General features: G+C 38.9%; 1 long non-coding RNA gene across 4 annotated transcripts in view; it reads right to left on the reverse strand.

Annotated features, from left to right (window-relative positions):
* The window catches only part of LOC130706822 (uncharacterized), a 116,656-nt gene extending 99,362 nt beyond the window's left edge, over positions 1-17,294 (reverse strand). For 3 of the 4 annotated variants that reach the window (XR_009006883.1, XR_009006881.1, XR_009006882.1), the window contains exons 1-2: positions 11,289-12,880; positions 10,065-10,121 (exon numbers count right to left, since the gene is read on the reverse strand). This is a non-coding gene — a long non-coding RNA (uncharacterized LOC130706822). Of the gene's footprint in view, positions 1-10,064; positions 10,122-11,288; positions 12,881-17,105 lie in introns of those variants that run through there. The other variant, XR_009006884.1, reaches the window with a different exon arrangement.
* Positions 17,295-17,430: the final 136 nt, after the last annotated feature.

Consider the following 17,430-nt stretch of genomic DNA (forward strand, 5'->3'; position numbering starts at 1 on the left):
CACAGACTGGAGAACGCTTATACCAAAAAGTCCACCCACTGGAGTGAAGGTTCTGAGCTCCAAGTCAGGCTTTGCAACCTGGGAGTCCGGCAATGGGAGGAGGAATTCCTAGAGAATCAGACTTTGAAGGCTAGTGAGATTTGATTGCAGGACTTCGACAGGACTGCGAGAAACAGAGACTCCACTCTTGGAGGGCACACACAAAGCAGTGTGCTCATCAGGACCCAGGGGAACGAGCAGTAACCCCAGGGGAGACTGAACCAGACCTACCTGCTAGTGTTGGAGGGTGTCCTGCAGAGGCAGGGGGTGGCTGTGGCTCACCGTGGGGACAAGGGCACTGGCAGCAGAAGTTCTGGGAAGTACTCCTTGGCGTGAGCCCTCCCAGAGTCTGTCATTAGCCCCACCAAAGAGCCCAGGTAGGCTCCAGTGTTGGGTTGCCTCAGGCCAAACAACCAACAGGGAGGGAACCCAGCCCCACTCATCAGCACTCAAGCGGATTAAAGTTTTACTGAGCTCTGCCCACCAGAGCAAGAGTCAGCTCTACCCACCACCAGTCCCTCCCATCAGGAAACTTGCACAAGCCTCTTAGATAGCCTCATCCACCAGAGGACACACAGGAGAAGCAAGAAGAACTACAATCCTGCAGCCTGTGGAACAAAAACCACAATCATAGAAAGACAGACAAGATGAAAAGACAGAGGGCTATATATTAGATGAAGGAACAAGATAAAACCCCAGAAAAACAACTAAATGAAGTGGAGATAGGCAACCTTCCAGAAAGAGAATTCAGAACAATGATAGTGAAGATGATCCAGGACCTCGGAAAAACAATGGCAGCAAAGATAGAGAAGATGCAAGAAATGTTTAACAAAGACCTAGAAGAAATAAACAAACAAACAGACATGAACAATGCAATAACTGAAATGAAAACTGCACTAGAAGGAATCAGTAGCAGAATAAGTGAGGCTGAAGAACGGATAAGTGACCTGGAAGACAGAATGGTGGAATTCACTGCTGCGGCACAGAATAAAGAAGAAAGAAAGAAAAGAAATGAAGACAGCCGAAGAGACCTCTGGGACAAGGTTAAACGCAACAACATTCGCATTATAGGGGTCCCAGAAGGAGAGGAGAGAGAGAAAGGACCAGAGAAAAATATTTGAAGAGATTATAGTCGAAAACTTCCCTAACATGGGAAAGGAACTAGCCATCCAAGTCCAGGAAGCGCAGAGTCCCATACAAAATAAACTTAAGGAGAAAACGCCGAGACACATGGTAAGCAAAGTGGCAAAAATTAAAGACAAAGAAAAATTATTGAAAGAAGCAAGGGAAAAACGACAAATAACATACAAGGTAACTCGCATAAGGTGAACAGCTGATTTCTCAGCAGAAACTCTACAAGCCAGAAGGGAGTGGCATGATATACTTAAAGTGATGAAAGGGAAGAACCTACAACCAAGATTACTCTACCCAGCAAGGATCTCATTCAGATTCAATGGAGAAATCAAAAGCTTTACAAACAAGCAAAAGCTAAGAGAATTCAGTACTACCAAACCAGCTCTACAATAAATGCTAAAGGAACTTCTGCAAGTGGGAAACACAAGAGAAGAAAAGGACCTACAAAACCAAACTCAAAACAATTAGGAAAATGGTCATAGGAACATACATATCGATAATTACCTTAAACGTGAATCGGTTAAATGCTCCAACCAAAAGATACAGGCTTGCTGAATGGATACAAAAACAAGACCTATATATATGCTGTCTACAAGAGACCCACTTCAGACCTAGGGACACATACAGACTGAAAGTGAGGGGATGGAAAAAGATATTCCATGCAAATGGAAATCAAAAGAAAGCTGGAGTAGCAATACTCATATAACATAAAATAGACTTTAAAGAATGTTACAAGAGACAAGGAAGGACACTGCATAATGATCAAGGGATCAATCCAAGAAGAAGATATAACAATTATAAATATATATGCACCCAAGATAGGAGCACCTCAATACATAAGGCAACTGCTAACAGCTATAAAAGGGGAAATCACCAGTAACACAATAACAGTGGGGGACTTTAACAGCTCACTTACACCAATGGACAGATGATCCAAAGTGAAAAAAAAATAAGGAAACAGAAGTTCTAAATGACACAATAGACCAGACAGATTTAATTGATATTTATAGGACATTCCATCCCAAAACAGAATATTACACTTTCTTCTCAAGTGTGCACAGAACATTCTCCAGGATAGATCACATCTGGGGTCACAAATCAAGCCTCAGTGAATTTAAGAAAATTGAAATCATATCAAGCATCTTTTCTGACCACAACACTATGAAATTAGAAATGAATTACAGGGAAAAAATGTAAAAAACACAAACGCATGGAGGCTAAACAATACGATACTAAATAACCAAGAGATTACTGAAGAAATCAAAGAGGAAATTAAAAAATACCAAGAGACAAATGACAATGAAAACATGACGATCCAAAGCCTATGGGATGAAGCAAAAGCAGTTCTAAGAGGGAAGTTTATAGCTATACAAGCCTACCTCAAGAAACAAGAAAAATCTCAAATAAAAAAACAAACCTTACACCTAAAGGAACTAGATAAAGAAGAACAAACAAAACCCAAAGTTAGCAGAAGGAAAGAAATCATAAAGATCAGAGCAGAAATAAATGAAATAGAAACAAAGAAAACAATAGCAAAGATCAATAAAACTAAAAGCTGGTTCTTTGAGAAGATAAACAAAATTGATAAACCATTAGCCAGATTCACCAAGAAAAAGAGGGAGAGGACACAAATCAATAAAATTAGAAATGAAAAAGGAGAAGTTACAACAGACACTGCAGAAATACAAAGCATCCTGAGAGACTACTACAAGCAACTCTATACCAATAAAATGGACAACCTGGAAGAAATGGACAAATTCTTAGAAAGGTATAACCTTCCAAGACTGAACCAGGAAGAAATAGAAAATATGAACAGACCAATCAAAAGTAACAAAATTGGAACTGTGATTAAAAATCTTACAACAAACAAAAGTCCAGGACCAGGTGGCTTCACAGGTGAATTCTATCAAATATTTAGAGAAGAGCTAACACCTATCCTTCTCAAACTCTTCCAAAAAAGTGCAAGGAAGGAACACTCCCGAGCTCATTCTATGAGGCCACTATCACCCTGATACCAAAACCAGACAAAGATACTGCAAAAAAAGAAAATTACAGACCAATAACACTGACGAATATAGATGCAAAAATCCTCAACAAAATACTAGCAAACAGAATCCAACAACACATTAAAAGGATCCTACACCGTGAGCGAGTGGGATTTATCCCAGGAATGCAAGAATTCTTCAATATACGCAAAACAATCAATGTGATACACCATATTGACAAATTGAAGAATAAAAACCATATGATCATCTCAATAGATGCAGAAAAAGCTTTTGACAAAAGTCAACACCCATTTATGATAAAAACTCTCCAGCAAGTGGGCATAGAGGGAACCTACCTCAACATAATAAAGGCCATATATGACAAACCCACAGCAAACATCATTCTCAATGGTAAAAAACTGAAAGCATTTCCTTTAAGATCAGGAACGAGACAAGGATGTCCACTCTCACCACTATTATTCAACATAGTTTTGGAAGTCCTAGCCATGGCAATCAGAGAAGAAAAAGAAATAAAAGAATCCAAATTTGAAAAGAAGAAGTAAAACTGTCACTGTTTGCAGATGACATGATACTATACATAGAGAAACCTAAAGATGCCACCAGAAAACTCCTAGAGGTAATCAATGAATTTGGTAAGGTTGCAGGATACAAAATTAATGCACAGAAACCTCTAGCATTCCTATACACTAATGATGAAAAATCTAAAAGAGAAATTAAGGAAACACTCCCATTTACCACTGCAACAAAAAGAATAAAATACCTAGGTATAAAACTACCGAGGGAGACAAAAGACCTGTATGCAGAAAACTGTAAGACACGGATGAAACAAATTAAAGATGATACCAACAGATGGAGAGATATACCATGTTCTTGGATTGGAAGAAGCAATATTGTGAAAATGACTATACTACCCAAAGCAATCTACAGATACAGTGCAATCCCTATCAAATTACCAATGGCATTTTTTACAGAACTAGAACAAAAAATCTTAAAATTTGTATGGAGACACAAAAGACCCTGAATAGCCAAAGCAGTCTTGAAGGAAAGAAATGGAGCTGGAGGAATCAGACTCCCTGACATCAGACTATACTACAAAGCTACAGTAATCAAGACAATATGGTACTGGCATAAAAAAAGAAACGCAGATCAATGGAACAAGATAGAAAGCCCAGAGATAAACCCACACACCTATGGTCAACTAATCTATGACAAAGGAGGCAAGGATATACAATGGAGCAAAGACAATCTCTTCAATAAGTGGTGCTGGGAAGACTGGACAGCTACATGTAAAAGAATGAAATTAGAACACTCCCTAACACCATACACAAAAAGAAACTCAAAATGGATTAGAGACCTATATGTAAAACCGGACACTATAAAACTCTTAGAGAAAAACACAGGAAGAACACTCTTTGACATAAATCACAGCAAGATCTTTTTTGATCCATCTCCTAGAGTAATGGAAATAAAAACAAAATTAAACAAATGGGACCTAATGAAACTTCAAAGCTTTTGCACAGCAAAGGAAACCATAAACAAGATGAAAAGACAACCCTCAGAATGGGAGAAAATATTTGCAAAGGAATCAACAGACAAAGGATTAATCTCCAAAATATATAAACAGCTCATGCAGCTCAATATTAAGAAAACAAACAACCCAATCCAAAAATAGGCAGAAGACCTAATTAGACATTTCTCCAAAGAAGACATACAGATGGCCAATAAGCACATGAAAAGCTGCTCAACATCATTCATTATTAGAGAAATGCAAATCAAAACTACAATGAGGTATCACCTCACACCAGCTGGAATGGGCATCATCAGAAAATCTACAAACAACAAATGCTGGAGAGGGTGTGGAGAAAAGGGAACCCTCTTGCACTGTTGGTGGGAATGTAAATTGATACAGCCACTATGGAGAACAGTATGGAGGTTCCTTAAAAACTAAAAATAGAATTACCATATGATCCAGCAATCCCACTCCTGGGCATATACCCAGAGAAAACCATAATCCAAAAAGACACATGCACCCGAATGTTCATTGCAGCACTATTTACAATAGCCAGGTCATGGAAGCAACCTAAATGTCCATCGACAGACAAATGCATAAAGAAGATATGGTACATATATACAATGGAATATTACTCAGCCAGAAAAAGGAACGAAATTGGGTCATTTGTTGAGACGTGTATGGATCTAGAGACTGTCATACAGAGTGAAGTAAGTCAGAAAGAGAAAAACAAATAACGTATATTAATGCATATATGTGGAACCTAGAAAAGTGCTACAGATGAACTGGTTTGCAGGGCAGAAATTGAGACACAGATGTAGAGAACAAACGTATGGACACCAAGGGGGGAAAGCAGCGGGGGTGTTGGGGCGGTGGTGTGATGAATTGGGTGATTGGGATTGACATGTATACACTGATGTGTATAAAATTGATGACTATTAAGAATCTGCTGTATGAAAAAATAAATAAAATAAAATTTTTCTTAAAAATGACACACACACACACACAAAAGGAAGTCACAGGATGGGAGTTCCTTGGCAGTCCAGTGGTTAAGAACCCGCCTTACAACGCAGGGGATGCGAGTTTGATCCCTGGTCGGGGAACTAAGATACCACATGCCATGGGACAACTATGCCCACACACCTCAACTACTGAGCCCACGCACCACAACTAGAGAGAAGCCCACACACCACACGAAAGATTCTGCATGCCGCAACTAAGACCTGAGGCAGCCAAAAATAATAAATAAATAAATATTAAAAAAAAAAAAGTCACAGGACACTTAAAAAAGTATCTTGGACTAAATGAAAATAGAAACACAACATCAAAATCTGTGTGTGCAGGGACATCCCTGGCTGTCCAGTGATTAAGACTCCGAGCTTCCACTGCAGGGGGTGCAGGTTCAATCCCTGGTCAGGAAAGTAAGATCCCACATGCTGCATGGTACGGCCAAAAAAAAAAAAAAATTGTGTGATGCAGCTAAAGCAGTTTTCAAAGGAAAATACAGAGCCTTACGCCTACATTGAAAAAGAAAAACAAAGCCTCAATTCATGAGCTTAAATTTTACCATAAAAAAGCAAGAAAAGGAAGGGCAAGTTAAACCAGAGTACAGAAAATCCTAAGGAATCCAAAAACTAAATAAATAAAGCTAATAACCATGTTAACCAAGGTTGCAGAATACAAGATAAATATGTAAAAATCAGTCGTATTTCTATACACTAGCAATGAACAAGCCGAAAATGAAATAAAGAAAACAATTCCACTTACAATAGCATCAAACAGAATAAAATACTTAGAATCAATCCAACAAAAGTATAAAACTTACCCACTTAAAGCAACAAAGTGTCATTGAAGTAAATTTTCAAAGACCTAAATATGTCAGTCCCAAACTCCCTATACACACTGCTATATTAAAAATGGATAACCAACAAGGACCTATTCTACAGCACAGAACTCTGCTCAATATTATGTAACAACCTAAATGGGAAAAGATTTTGAAAAAGAATAGATACATGTATAAGTATAACTGAATCACTTTGCTGTACACCTGACACTAACACAACACTGTTAATCAACTGTACTCCAGTATAAAATAAAAAGTTCAAATAAAAACAAATATAAAGTTCACATTTTCATATGTTTATAGAAATACACAACAATAAAGTGGCAGTTATGATAGTAAAACATAAAAAAATTTAAAATAAAAGACCTAAATAAATGGAAAGACACATACCTCATATTCAAGGATCAGAAAAGTTAGTATTGTCAAGATGGCAATACTCCAGAAATCGAGCTACAGATTCAACCCAACCCCTATCAAAATCACGGCTCTATTCTTTTACAGAAATTGACAAACTAATCTTAAAATTCATATGGAAATGTGAGTTACCCAGGATAGCTAAAATAATCTTGATAAAGAAAAGTTAGAGGGCTCTCACCTTTCAATTTCGATTACTCTATGTTTACAGAAAACACTCCTGTTTTTCCCCTGTATTACTGTAACACTCTAGTCACAGAATACTTCTGTATCTCAATACTACTTCACTGCTGGTCACTGAATGTGTAGAGGTTTTTCACATTACCAAACAATTCTGCAACACCAGCAGGGTGTCCTACAATTCAAGTCAGGCCTGACTCTACCTACCTGGACTCCACAACAGATCTTACCAGTTAGAAGTTCAGCTCAACAGGACTGCCCCTCCTTACACTTCAGATGCCAATTACAGGTCCAGATTGCCACCTGTGCTTTTGACCAACTTGCTATAAATGGGACAGCCTCATCCTCAGGTTCAGTTAATTTGCTAGAATGGCTCACAGAACTCAGGAAAATAGTTTACTTACTAGATTGCCAGGTTTATTACAAAGTATACAACTCAGAAATAGCCAGAGGAAAAAGCTGCAAAGAGCAGTCTTCTATGCCCTCTCCAGGAGCATAACCCTCCCAGCACCTCCACGTGTTCACCAACATCAAATCTGTCCAAAGCTCTCCATAGTTCAGAGATTTTTATGGAGGCTTCATTATGTAGGAATAATTGCTATTAGTGATTAAGTGAACCTCCAGCTCCCCCCCACCTCCCTAGAGGTCAAGGGGTGTGCCTTCAAGTCACAACCCTCTAATGACTTAATTGGTATCCCTGGCAACAAGCCTACATCCTCAGGGGGGGTTCCAAAGGTCTCCTCATTAACATGAATTCAAGCATGGTTGAAGTGGCTTGTTATGAATAACAAAAGACAACTTAATCTCTCTTATTACTTAGGAATTTGCAAGGGTTTTAGGAACTCTGTGCCAGGAACAGGGATGAAGACCAAATATGTCTTTCTTATAAATCACAATATCATACTATGCTACTAAGGTATAAGAACAGACATCATAAGAATAAAAAAACCTTAAAAGTACAATGGAATACAATTGAGAGGCCAGAAATAAACCCTTACATTTATGGACAATTGAATTTCAACAAGGGTGCCACAATTCAATCAGAAAAATAATACTCTTTTCAATAAATGGTTTTGGAACACCTGAATATTCACATGCAAAAGAATGAAGTTGTACCTCTGTCTCACACCATCTATAAAAATTAACTCAAAATGAGTAACAGACCTAAATGGAAAGACTAAAATTGTAAAAAATGTAGGGAAAAAAGAGGAATAAATATTTTTGATTTCTGGTTAGGCAAAGTTTTCTTAGATTTGACAAAAACAAACAAAAGAAAAATAGACCAACTGGATATTATCAAAATAAAAAATTTCTGTGCTTCAAAGAACTCCATGAAGAAAGTGAAAGCAACCCACAAAATGGGAGAAAATATTTACAAAAATTTAACTGATAAAGAGGCTTGTACCCAAATCATATAAGAAATCTTACAAGTCAACAACGAAATGACAAATAACCCAATTTATTAACGGAGAATGAATGTGAACAGACATTTCTCCAAGGAATATATACAAACAGCCAATAAAAAATTAGAACACGAAAAGATGCTCAACATTAGGGAGATGCAAATCATGACCATAATAAAATCCCACTTCACATTCACCAGGAGGGCTTTTAAAAAAAAGACAGACAATAACAATGACTAATGGTAGTTGTGGGAAAACTGTAACCCTCATTCATTGCTGATGGGGTGGTAAAATAGTTCCACTGCCTTGGAAAATTGTTCTGGCAGTTTCTAAATTTGTTGAACAGTTACCTTATCGCCCAGTAATTCCATTCTAAGTATATACAAAGTAGATTGGAAAACTGGGTACACACAAAAATGTTTACACAACTGCTCATAACAGTCAAAACAGCCATAACAGTCAAAACAGAAACAACAAATGTCTATCAACTGATAAACTGATAAACAAAATGTGATATATCCATACAACTAAATATTAGCTTGGCCAGAAACTGAACTGGATTACTGATGCGTATTACAACAGTGATGAACCTTAAAAAGGTCATGCTAAATGAAAGAAGCCATTCACCAAAGGGTACATATTTTGTGATTCCATTTATAGGAAACCTCCAAAATAAGCAAATCTCTAAAGACACGGAGTAGATTAGTAGTTCCTAGGAGCTTGGGAGCAGGAATGGAGAGTGACTACTAAAGAGTACAGGGTTTCTTTTGAGGGTGATGAAATTATTCTAAAATTAAATAGTGGTGATAATTCCACATCTCTGTGAACATAGTTTAAAAAAAGCACTGCACTGCACAAATTAAAAGGGTGAATTTTTGGTACAAGAATTGTACCTCAATAAAATTGTTATTTAAAAAAAAAAATTCTGACAAAGTAAACTTCAGGTCCACATTGTTTCTGTAGTGAATTCTAGAGTGAATTTTTAAGGACGAAATGACACTAATTTTATAGCACTAGGGATAGGAGGAAAAGAAAAGATCTGACAATGAGAAGCTATTTAAGGCATATGACTAACATCATACTTAGCAGTGAATAAATGAATTCTTTCACATTAAATCCCAGCCTGACTGAAAAAGAAATTAAAGTGCACAGAGATAGAAAGAGATAAAAAAATATGCTTATTTACAAATCACACTATTTAGTATGTAAAATCAAAACCAAAAAACTAGAACCCATTAGCAAGTAGCATCCATACAAGAATTCAAGAGTAAGTTACCATTCTAAAATCCATTTCAGCTACCTCGAAAATTTGCAGATTAAAGAAAATAAGCTATACCTTTACTACAATACATACAAAAAGGTATTCAATATAACTCAAGAGTGTACATTCCTGACTCAAGTAAAATCTTAGCAAACTAATCATAAAAGGAAAATAACTTACATTGATAAAGGATGTATAAAACAGGCTGAGAGCAATCTGAAATCAAGAGTTAAATCCATCACACCACAAAGTGGGAAATGAATAGAGAGCTGACCTCAGATATGTTCATCTTCTGTAGCGTTTAGGAAGGTGCAGAGGACTGAAGATTCAGCTGGGGGGACAGAAAAAGGACACTGTCAGGACACCTGGCCTGCTTTACAGTTCCTACATTCATTCACCTCCCAATCACATCAGCAGCCCAGCTGAGAAGCAGCCTCCCTACAGCATCCCTTCAGCCCTTGAAATGGCAAGGGAAAGATCCTGTGGAAACACCATCTGTCCATCTACCAGTTTGAAATGATCACGGGGCTTAAACCTACCACTCTCATTTGGTAAAAATAATTTTGTCTATTGATTTAAATTGATTTAATTAAATACAAACAAAAATGGAAAAACAGATGATTGAAGTACAGCAAAGGATGACACTACTTCATTAAAATTAACAGTAAAAAAAAGAGACACAGGCTGCATCCTTTATCTATTTTCCTAGCAAAACTGTTTACCCCTTGAGTTAGAGAATCCACAGACTGCCCAATAAAAAGGATGCGGTGCTTTATGGCAAAGTGTTAAAACTTACTACTTTCTAGTGGGCTGAAGTTTCTCAAAAGGGACTCTTGATAAGTTTCTTTTGATTGACTGAACAGTATGAACGACTGTTCGACTCCTGGCTCTGTCACAATCCGGTTAAGCCTGGAGAAGTCACCGGCCCTCTCAAACTCAGGACCACCTCACCAACCTGAGACTCAGATTTGCTTTTTGCTTAACGTGTGTCTAATGCAGATGCTCATACCGTTATCACGAGATAATTGGGAGGCTTATGTAAACCACCCAATGAAAAGAACAAAGTGCCTTCTAAATAACAACATTATCACTTTTTCGACGGTTAGTACCTGGCACTTGGCTCTTTTTCCAAACGACCCATACAGATTTCTCAGAACAACGCCATGAAGCAGGCATTATTCATAGCCTCCTTTGCAGACCTGACTCGCCCCCAGGTTACTTCTCCCGCCCACAGTACAGGTGACACGGCTGTAACTGACCGGGTCTCTCCCGCTCCAGAGCAGGGCTGCCCAGCACACCCTCCGCCCGCGCTTTCTGGCCCGCTCACGGCCAGCGTGACCACCGCGCTTTCCCTCCCACTGTCCGCCCCGGCGTCCCCCCGTCAGAGGCGGGCGGGGCCGGGCATTCCGTCCCCACACGCACCGTCCCCTCTCCTAACGGGTCTCAGCTCCACCGGCCCCCGAGACCACAAGGCCCGAACCGGGATCGCCCCACCCACCTTCCCAGGGCGGAGGTCCAGGCCAGACCCGGGCACTGCAGTCCCGCCTGGGCCAGAGGGCGGCCCGAGACGTCCCGCGACGTCCCGCTTCTGCCCCCGCCACAAGAACGCCGCTCTCAGCGAAGCCTCAGGCCACGCAAGCCCTGCACCTGCCACGACCAAAGCTCCAGGTTCTTCTCACCTCGAGGCACATGAAAGCGGAAGGGGTGAGGCGGTCCCTACGTTGCACATGCGCAGAGGAAGCCGCTAAAGACCAGGAAGACAGTAAGAGGGAGAAAGACTACATTTCCCTTGGCCCCCTGCACCCTGGGTTGACTGTGAACCAAGCAATCAATTTAGTACTTCAGAGTAGAAATACGGGGGGAAATGCTTATCCCAGGGTCCTGGGTGCCCTGAGACCCCTGACTGGGTGTGTGTCTGAGGCAGGAGATAGAGGGGCCCCAAGCCAGGCATTCACAACTAACCTCCCGTTTACATTTCATGGGGCAGGAAAAAGTGGGCTTCCGACACTTACAACTTAGTCTCCTGTTTACATTTGCTGAGACAGGAGATAGATGGGCTTCAGTTTAGACATTTAAAATCAGCCTCCTGTTTGCTCTCTGAAATGGAAGTAACTGCAGAAACAGGGTAAATACCCAGGCTTTGTCTCCCGTGAACACCTTAAGATAACAGTCATGGCAGGAATAGAGAGGGGCTAACCCTTGTTTGAGTAAAGGATCAAGAGGTCATATATTTCCCATCCTTGGGGCAAGGGAGACACTGCACATGTGCAGAAAGGTTCCTTGGGGGTCAAAAAGGAGGGCACACCACCCCAGAATGTGTGATGCTAAGGCCGTCTCATAGGCCTCTGGGCTGAAATCCATCTTGGAAAAAAGTTGCACAGGCATATTGGGGAGGGTCCTAGGGCAGGTCAGGTGTAGAAGAAGAAACCAGATAATTGGCCAAAGGTACACAAAGACCCAGAAGAACTGCCCTGTATAAATGATTTAACCACCTTTTTACTGCGCTTCTCCTCATTAGGGGGGACGCCCACACCCTCTCTATCCAGATGTGCATCTCTGCCTTGCTTCTGTCTTAACTAAACAAACTGTTTCTCTGTGTGCTATGTCTCTAATAATAAACTTTGTACCTGTTTTTACAGTTTTTGCCTCCGTGAGCAATGCATTTTTCACTGGGGGCAAGAGCCGGGGGTGTGGTGGCTAGGATTCCTGGTTTTCATCCAGGCTGCCCAGGTTCAATTCCTGGGCAGGGAATTAAGATCTCACTTCATGCCACCACTCACTGCTGCCTCTCCAAGATCATGTCCACACTGTGGCTCTTAGGCCATCTGTATACCTGGGTCCCAGGGCAAAACTAGGAAAGCTCGTAGCTGAAATCATATTCTCCAAATTGCTAGATCCTGATAGTCCCGAGAAAATATCCTCCTAATGGAATAGAATTTTCCGTCTCTGCATTAATTAACCTACTTGGCATCAAGGGGGCATCCTTTGTGAAGGACAAATAGCATATTTTCTCAAGAGTGAGTTCACTGGTTTAGTCATAATGGAACAGACTTCTTTTTTCATTTATTGCAATTTTCAAACCAAGCAGGATGCTGCAGGGCCTTTCTGGATACCAAAGCCTTTCCCTGTCCTCTGCTTCTTTGGAGGAAAAAGGTTTCAGCTCCTAGACTGTTGTCGCTGAGTTGCAAAGGACAGATTCAGACAGTTACTAATAAGGAAGAAGAGAAAATACAGAAACAAAGGAGGGGCAGTCAAAAACAATAGGGTAGCTATAAAACGGGGACCTGTTTCCTCCTCAAGGGATATACATAGCAATATCTATGTATGTGTCTTGTTATGCATAACAATATGTGCAGGATCTAAAACTCCCACTCTGCTGGAGGATGGTAACTTCAGATTGAGTACAATATTCCTAAACACCACCCAGTCACCTCATTACCAACAAAAGTCACACATCCTATAGGCTTCGCCCCAAATTTTTACTATAAAAACTCTTCCACAAAAATCATCCAGGAGTTCAGGTCTTTTGAGCACGAGCCACCAGTTCTCCTTGCTTGGTCTTTGCAATAAATCTTTACCTGCTCCAAACTTCGACGATTTTGTTTGTTTGGCCTCACTGTGCATCAGGTACATAAACTGGCATTTGGCAATCATTTCCTATGTAAAAATCCATGAACTCCTAACGTTAAAGGTAAATATGAAAGTATAATGAACTGACAGCCATACCATGTTTGTTTTATGCAAACCAGATGGCCCTCCTCATGACATAGGCCTAGCAAAATACTCAATATTGTTTGCAAATTTTTTGTTCATACACCTCCAATTCTGACCTGAGCAAGGCTGTTGAAAAATCATTATTCCTTCAACACTTGATGGAATATTTTCTGTGTTCTTTATTGTATATAAATATATTTCAACATTTTGTTTTAAATTATACAAAAACACAGGGTCAGTTTAATCAAAAGCATAGTGCTTGATGGGATTATTGGAGGAAATTTCCACTCTGCATCTCCTTCCCAAATGGAACCAATGTTCATTAGCCTCAACTTTATTCAGTGCAGTCCACTACACAAATACATTTTTCAAATAGGAGCTTTTCTTTTTTCCACTTATTTACAACTCATTTTGACTCAATTAAAGTGTAGTCATATTATCAAGTCAAATTATTTAAAACTACATAGTTGGGCTGCAACACAGAGGCTTGAAAGAATGAAAAAAGAGCCCAAAATCAGCGACAGAGACATCAACGATTTAATGGATGGAGGATCTTACATGTCTGAAGTGTGGTCCTTGAGTGACATCCCACCCTGTGCAGCAGACCACAGGAAGGACGTGGCAGTAGTCTTCCCTAGCAGGGGTTGGGGGGAAGATACCAGTTATAGGGGGAATTGACCTCAGATTGGTTCATCAGTTACCAGGGAAACCAACAGAGCTACATGATTCTCACCGTCCCTTTGATAAGCTATCAGCGTGGCGATGTTCTGCTCTAAAGCTAGAACAGTCATTGGCTGGGGCATGGGGCAAGTATGCAGGAAGGTTACTCTTCTGAGTAGGGTGTAGGTGAAGCAAGCACTGGTCAAGCAGGAGATGTACAAAGAGCAAGAGAACAGGCATTTTGAGTGGCCTGACCATACATACATCATACTTTTTCTTGGCTGCATGATATTTTATTGGAGGGGTATATGATTTACTTAATAAAAACCTTTTACATGGATGTTTAGTTTGTTTCCAAATTTCATTATTGTAAATATGCAGTAAATATTTGTGTCTATACTTCTTTGCATATTTGCATTATTTCTGCAATACAAATTCCAAAATATACAATTGCTAAATTAAAATAGATACGTAAAAGTTGGTAGATGTTAACAATAGGCCATCAAAGAAGCTATGCTAATTTATACTCCCACTAGGATTTGTGAAAGAAAAAGCCTTTCTGACACTTAGTAAAACAGTAAGACTTTTTTCAAGAAAATTACAATAGGGCAGAGAGATCAGACTTAACTCCAAATACAGCAAAGAAAGCTGGGGACTTATAGCTGATGAGCAAAGTGAGGGAATATGTGGATGGAAAATGACTAGAAGGAGACTTCAAAAGTAAAGGGATTCTTACTAACCTGACCTAACGAGATTCTTGCTAAAGAGAGGCCAAGTGCTTAGATGTCAAAGGTGAGGGATGAGGCTCAAGGATGAAGATTCTATCTAAACTGACTTAGCAGGATTCTTGCTAAAACTGGACTGTGTACCCCTGTCAAGGATGGGATGGATATGGAATGCTAAGGTCAAGGCTTAGTCTAAAAGAGGGTTTAGAGGAACCTGACTGAAGTTTGGTCAAGAAGGGCATTTGGGTCACATTACATGAGAGTTCCACTCCCCTCATCCCTATTCCAATACAGGATTTCACTGTTCTTTGATAAACAGTTATTACAGAGGCTAATCGAATAGATGATTTACATCTACATATTTCCATTGGGCATTTTCTTACTGTATGTGTGAGAGTTACAAGTTCCAAATTTTTTATACAAATAGGTTCTGAGACCAGAGTCCTTTGTATTATTCTGAAAACCAACTTATATTACATATAAAATTCCATTATATATTTGGATCTATTGATACGAGTTTTGTTGTTGTTGTTCCCTTGGTCTATCTATCAATGCACCATTTACACAATGTGTTCATTACTTTAGCTTTCTTATAGATTTAACTATGATAATCATATCTTTTGACTCAATTTTCAGAATTTCCCTAGCTATTCTCACAAGCTCTTCATCAAGAGAAACAGTATAACTTTCTAGGGCCAAATCTCTAAAAATAATCATGCTGAGGTTCTGATTAGCATCATACTTATGAATTGAAGTGAGACATAATATTGTTACAATGGTAAAATAATGACATTATCCAGTCTGCCAATAATATACTTCTGGCCACTGTATATCTCACTCTCCTTTAGATCCCTTATGTAGTTTAATAGTTTTCTATATATAGATATACATATAGGCAAACATTGATTCAGTTCTTTCAATTGGATTCTTATAGTAAATGAAACATTTTCACATATGGTATAATATGTATTTATTTGCACATGGGAAAGTTGTTGGTTTTGATATAGTAACAATGTTTTTTGCTTTATTCTCTGATTTATTTTTTCAACTAGTTTTAATGTTAATGATCTTGGATATTCATGCACATAATGACAAGCCACTGATTTTCAACATTTATCATTATTTGTACTTCTATTATGGGCTGAATTGTGCCCAACCCCTCAAATCAATATGTTGAAGCCCTAACCCTGAGTACCTTAGAATGTAACTATATTCAGAGTTAGAGCCTTCCAAGAAGTAATTACATTAAAATGAGGCTGTGAAGGTAAGCTCTAATCCATTCTACCTGGTGTTCTTATAAGAAGCTTTGGCTACACAAGGAGACACAAGGAATGCATACATACAGAAGAAAGACCATATGAAGACACAATAAGAGGGCAACACTAAAAAAGTCCCAGAGATCTAAAGCACGATATAGTGAATATAAACAACAGTATTGTATTATAGTCATCAAACTTGCTAAAAGACTAGATCTTAATTATCACAATCACCAAAAAGAAATGATAATTACATGACATGATCAAGGTGCTAATTGTCACTACAATGGCAATCATATTACGATACCTAAATCTACCAAATCAACATGTTTTACACCTTAAATTTACACAATATTATATGTCATATATTTCAATTAAAATTGAAATATATTTCAATTAAAATATGTCAAATATATTTCAATGTTATATGTCAAATATATTTCATCTCTCCTTGGCTTGAGACCATCTGCAAGCCAAGCAGAGATGCCACAGAAGAAACCAATTTACTGACACCTTGATTATGAACTTCTAGCCTCTCAAACTGTAAGAAAATACATTTCTCTTGCTTAAACACCCAGTCTACACTTTGTTGTTATGGCAGACCTAGCAAACCTATACACCTTATAATGAATTAAACATAATGAGCACAAAAAGTCTGGTGGAGCTATATTAAATAAGTCATAATAGACTTTAACATAAAGATTAATAATAGAGATAAAGTATATATAATCATATACTATATACATAATATATATAAAATATCTTTTCTGTGTATTTATTATTTATTCTTTGTAATTCTTATAACCTGTCGTGTGACACCTGTTCTTCCAGATGCCGGATTGACAGCAGGGAAAAAGAAATAAAAATCCCTCTACTCTGCTCTTGGGTTTGTGTTCAGGGTTGGTGTGGGGAGCCTATTAGATGGAGTCACAGCAAGAGAGCAAGGGAGTATGTCCCTACCTGGCAGAAAGTCCTGACGAAATTGGTGCTGCTCCCTTAGGTGGAGGTGCTTGGTCATGGCTGGCCCTTGGTTCAGTATAAGATAGACCAAAGATGAGCCTTCCTCTCATCTCACTTAACGAATCTTAATGGCAAAACACAAAAAGATCAAACAGGTTACAAATGACAGAAATACATCTCAGAACCAAGCTCAAGAATATTTATATGTCTACAAAATATCCACCACCCAGCAAGTCTGGAATCCAATTAAAAATGACCAGATTTAACAAGAAAATGGGACCCATGAGGAACAAAATAAATCAGTTAAAACTGTTGCTAATCTGGG

This window comes from Balaenoptera acutorostrata, unplaced genomic scaffold (assembly GCF_949987535.1).
Source record: "Balaenoptera acutorostrata unplaced genomic scaffold, mBalAcu1.1 scaffold_831, whole genome shotgun sequence".
NCBI lineage: Eukaryota > Metazoa > Chordata > Mammalia > Artiodactyla > Balaenopteridae > Balaenoptera > Balaenoptera acutorostrata.